Source organism: Mustela erminea, chromosome 10 (assembly GCF_009829155.1).
Source record: "Mustela erminea isolate mMusErm1 chromosome 10, mMusErm1.Pri, whole genome shotgun sequence".
Taxonomy (NCBI): domain Eukaryota; kingdom Metazoa; phylum Chordata; class Mammalia; order Carnivora; family Mustelidae; genus Mustela; species Mustela erminea.
The window spans coordinates 68799395-68805056 of NC_045623.1; the positions used below are offsets into that span (position 1 = coordinate 68799395).

At 37.4% G+C, this 5662-nt stretch overlaps 1 non-coding gene across 1 annotated transcript; it reads left to right on the forward strand.

The window, feature by feature from the left end:
• The first annotated feature begins 1133 nt into the window (after positions 1-1133).
• LOC116568365 lies at positions 1134-1242 on the forward strand. Its single transcript, XR_004276579.1, has one exon. It is a non-coding gene; the product is annotated as a U6 spliceosomal RNA (small nuclear RNA).
• The last annotated feature ends 4420 nt before the right edge of the window (positions 1243-5662 follow it).

Here is a 5662-nt window from a genome sequence, read left to right on the forward strand (position 1 = left end):
TTTGAGGCTGAGTAACACCATCCAATAGGATGTGTAGATAAGCTTGAAGGCTAAAGAGTCATTCTAGGTTCAAACCTGCATTCTCCATTTACCAGCTCTGTGGCCTTGGGCACATTACTTAATCTCTCTGTGCCCCAGTTTCCTTTTCTATAAAATTAAAGGTAGAATTGGGTTTCACCTCATAGGATCATTATGAAGATTAAATATGTATAAAGTGCTTACAGCAGTTCCTGGCACATAATACACACCCAATAAATGTAAGCTCGTATTATTATTTTGTTTACAAAAAGTCATGGTCGCTACTGTATAGAGAATAAATGTGTGAGGGATATAAGGGAAGCCAGTTATGAGGCTGATGAATAAATAGCCTAGGCAAGAGGTGATGAGTAAAGTGGTAGTGGTGGAGACAGAGAGAAATGGACTAATTTGACATATTTTTAGGTAAAATATTCATACTTTGCAGGTGGTTGAGGAAAATAGAAGGATCAAGACTGACTCCTAGGTTCCTAGCTAGAACAACCAGGTGGAGGGAGGTGTCATCTACTGAGAAGGAGCTTGGAGGAAACACGTTTGGCACAGAAATTTGGAGTTCTATTTTAGACCTGTTAAACTTAAGATGTCAGCGAGATCCAAGGAGATATCAATCAGGCAGTTGGTTGCAAGTTTGGAGCCCAGAAAAGAGGTCTGGGATGAAGATGTGATTTTAGAAGTCATTAGCATAATCAGCATTCAAAGACTCCTTTGCAGGTATCAGCATTTGAAGACACAGAAATAGTTGAGATTATCTAGGAAGAGAAGATACAGAGAGAAGTAAAGGGAGCCAAGAAGAGTCCCAAGGAGCAACACATTTTATGGTGGTGGACAAACAAGAAGAATGAAGAGAGACTTGTAAAGAGAGAGTAAAACCAGAAAAGCATGGAATCAAAACCAACAGAGTCGAGTGTTTCAAGAAAATTGGAGTGGTCAGCTGAGAGTGCAAATGTCAAATATGATAAGGATAGAAAAAATAGTCACTGACGACCTTGACAAGAACAATTTCAGTGAAATGTGTGTGTGTGTGTGTGTGTGTGTGTGTGTGTGTGCATGTGTGTAGGTGCTAAGTAAGCATCAAATAGGCTGAAAATGAATTGGAGGTATTCTTACTTTAACAGCACATACACTAAAACTAAAATAATACATAGAAAATTGGCATGACTCTTACATATAGATGACACACAAATTTGTGAAGCATTCCATGTTTTCATATGGATTTGACTTTTGGACAATGTTAACTTTTACATATTCAATAAGGAAACTAAATCTACAAGGATGAAAGCGATCCTAAAACTGAGTATAAACGGAAAACAAATAAACCTAACTGCATATAAATAAGTAATATAAATATTTTGAAGGAAAATAAAAACTAATCTAAATAACTTTTGAACACAGTATTTTGTATATACACCCTTAATCTAAAAACAAATTGCAAACAAATCTTGAACCGGATTTAATAGATTTTTTTAAGTGACATGGATATAGCAATTCTGAAACTATTCTGTATATCATAACACTGAGCAAATGAAAAAAGACGGTGATACTATTGGGAGTCACTGTTCTTTCTCACTGTGGGAAAAGGGAGACGCAAGTAAGGAATAGGAGAAAGAACCCTGTGGTGCTGAATTGGAATTAGAGTATACTAGTAACGAACACATGATTAAAAATAGTTGAACTATATTAAGTTGCCATTTTTCCTTGTGGCTCTGTTTACCTAAAGGGCCTAAAAGCAATCAAATCCCAGAACAATGAGCATATCTGGTGTCCAGATCTTGGTTTCTAACTACCATTGTCCACTAAAAGGGGAGCTCTTTGAAGAGATGGATGATTTCCAAGGCTAGACAGGAAAAGTACAAGATGAACCTAGAGCATCATATTATACCAGAAAGCAAGAAAAGTGCTTAAAAAAAAAAAGATAGGTGTGTGTCAAAAGGAACCAGTATGAAAGGACTCTCACTGGATAAATCTGGGACAAGTTGAACATTAAAAAAAATAATGACAGTAATAGATTATAATCTATTAAGTAAAATAAGAATCTATGAGTCTATACTAATGATAATAATTATATAATTAAGTAAGAGAAAAAGGAAAGATATTGCTTACAGAATGCCAACTAGAAAAATGGAGGTAGAATAATGGAGTTATAAAATCACCATTTTGCAACCATTAGAGTAATTAATTCAGACATTGATTAGGAGTTCTATTTTCGACATGCTTAACTTAGGATGTCAGTGAGATCCAAGGAGATATCAATCAGGCAGCTGGTTGTAAGTTTGGAGCCCAGAAGAGGGGTCTGGGATGAAGATATGAATTTAGAAGTCATTAGCATAATCAGCATTTGAAGACATAGAAGTAGTAGAGATTATCAAGGATCAGTGAATGTTGAAAACTTTGAGCACAAGGTTGAGAAGGAACAAGACATTTATACAGTCTCAAAATATCTTTCTAACGATCACTTAGTTATTTACATAGGAAAAAATGATAACTCTACAGTGAAAAAACCTGGCAGATGCCACCTTAGCAAACTGATCAAAGTGAACACCATCAATAATGGAACCAAGTGACACCATGTTTTTCCTCATCTTATGCACTGAGGACATACTACCCCATAGGTAGTATGCCTGCTCATTCAAAAAAAAAAAAAAAAAAAAAGAGTGAGAGAGAAGAAAAAGAAACTGAATTATAAGAAAACATGGAACAAAACCAAGTAGAGGGGAATTCTACAAAACACTAGACTGTACATTTCAAAAATGTAATTATCATGACTAACAATGAAAGACTGGGGAACTCTTCCAGATCAGAGGAGACTAAAGGGTCATGACAATGAAATGCAATGCGTGATTAGGGATCAGGTACTGGACCAGAGGGAAAACTACTAAATAGGACAGTATCAGGCCAATAAGTGAGCTTTGAGTATGGACTAAATTATATCAATGTTATTGATCTTAAATTTGATTATCATACTGAGAGTGCGGGGAGGAATGCAGGTATATTAGAGAATGTCGTTGCTCTTAGCAAATACCCACTCAAATATTTAGGATATTAGAGGTAAATACTATAAATTAAATGGTTTAGGGAAAAAATTGTATATATGTGTGCATTCATACATATAGGTACACACACAGATAAAGAGATTGTGGCAAAACATAAAGTTCTGATGCATTGGGGTAAAGGGCATATGGAAATTATATGTAATATTCTTGCAACTCTTCTGAAATTTTGAAATTATTTTGAAGTTAAAAGCTTAAAAATAAATTGGAGATGAGGAAATAGAAACAGAATGCAGATAACTCTTTTGAGAAATTTATCTGTGAAGGGGAGCAGAGAAATAGGATTAGAGAGGGAGTCAAGATTATAAAAATAACTCGTTAAAGACAGGAGAAACTAGGGGGCGCCTGGGTGACTCAGTGGTTTAAGCCTCTGCTTTGGGCTCAGGTCATGATCTCAGGATCCCATAATAGAGCTCCTCATGGGGCTCTCTGCTCAGCGGGGAGCCTGCTTCCCCCTGCTTCCCACACCCCCACCGCCTGCTTGTGATCTCTGTCTGTCAAATAAATATTAAAAAAAAAAAAAAAAGACAGGAGAAACTAGAACAGATTTGTATGCTGATGAGAACAATGGTGAGCCTCAGCACATCCTTTATAAGACAAGAGATTTGATCAAATACACTCACCTCAGGCTCCTCGGAAAGTATTTTTTTCCTTACTTAAACTGCAACCAGGAAGACATTTGGGTCACCACTTGAGGGCAGTACAAAATGATGTTACATGTCACTCTGGTAGTTTTACTGCTTCAGCTGCTGGAACAAAACAAGGTCCATATGTGATTTTCTCTCAAACGTGTTGTGTGAAATAAACCTCCTAACATACCACTTTTTCCAAAGGTTTAAATACGAAAAGCCCAACAGAATTCATAACAGGGGTTTGGGGTGAGGGGAGAAGGGGTGAGAAAGAGGGTCTCATGCTTAGAAAAATGCCTGGCACATGTTCTGAGTTTAATACATAATAAAAGGTTAACAGAAAGATTAGAGCGTGTCAGAGCTAGAAACAGCCCTAGAGAAGGATGAATCTAGCCCTCTCACTTTATAGACAGGACCTTGGGTCCAGAGGAGTGAAGGGACTTGGCCAAAGCCACAGTAATGTGGTAGAGAATGTAATGGTTTCAACACTTACCTGGTCAGTCTATTAAGACAGAGTTTCTGATACTTTCAAATGACATCATAAATATAGACTGCAAAGGGACCAACCTCATCATTGGCACTGATACTGAGTTCCCGAAAAAAAAAACTGTGATCTCCGTTGTGCGACTGTGCCCTTGTGTCTTTCTCTATCCTGGGAGGATATGACCCTTCACCCTAAACTCTTGTCCACTTCAACTGGTCCTAATGCTCTGGACAAATTAGTTTTGATCACAGCCAACTATTTCCCACCCCTTTCTGGCAGGGCTCTAAGGAGTAACATGTTAGACTTTCCTACCAAAACTGAGGAATGAAGTGGAAGTTGGAAGATGATGTTAGGAAAAAAGTGAATGGGCATGTGGCAGTATATTGTTTGGACAGAAATTAACAGTATCGGTGCAATAGACTGGAGATGATCTTACAAAGAAAATCAGAAAACCCTAGTGAAACACAAAATTCTAAATATGACATAAGTACATAATGGAGAAGAAAGCAAGTTTAGGCTGATTAAAATACAGAAGCCAATATGACTTCTTATTATGCTATTAAGTTGGCTCAATTATGCAGAAGGGCCCCTAACCTCACTGTTACCTAAAGAAAAATGTTCACGCATTAACCTGGCATTTCAAAGATCTCCCTGGCCATGGCCCACTCTATAGTCTCATGTCCTGCTCCAACCAGTATTTTCTGAACACTTGCTGCAATGATGCTATAATATATCAAGCTGTGCTGTGCCCTTGCACCATTTTGAGGTTCACCTCAAATGCTACCTTCTTTGGAAGATTTCCTTGATTTGACCCTCACATTTACTTGAAGATTCCTTTTGGTCCTTATAGGCATTGCATATACTTATCTTGAGCATTCATTTCTGCCTTATCTTTTGTACTACATAATGAGCACTTTGAGGGCATGAACTGGCTCTTAATACTACTATTCTTTTTAAGGATTGTTTCCATTTATTAGTAATCTACTAATAATCTTTCTTATCTTTCTACCACTTCAATATTTCCAGCTCATTCCTTCCAAAACCCCAATTCCAATAGTTCTCTAGTAGTCCCTGGGCCAGTGATCCTAACACCTCTTGACCATTCCTTACCTATCTAATGTCCTCTTCTTACCCACTTAAATTCCAAGGTCCAATGTTAAAATCATTCCCTTGATATTTCTTCTCCTCTTTTACTCTTCTTGCTTTGTTATTCTGCCTCACAAAACCCCTACCCTGGGCAATCTAACTCTCCACCTGGTCTATCTTTTGGGACGTGGTTGAAGAAAAACCCACAATACTGTCAGTTGGACTCTTTAAATTCATTACTTCTAACCTCAAGCAGCCTTTAGTGTTAGCTGATAATTTTATTTTAAAAGCCCATACACTTTCCCTAGATGATTACTTCATGTTTTTTTCTTGAAACCTCCAGCACCTTCTTTTTTTTCCTCTTTCAGCAGATAACCCAC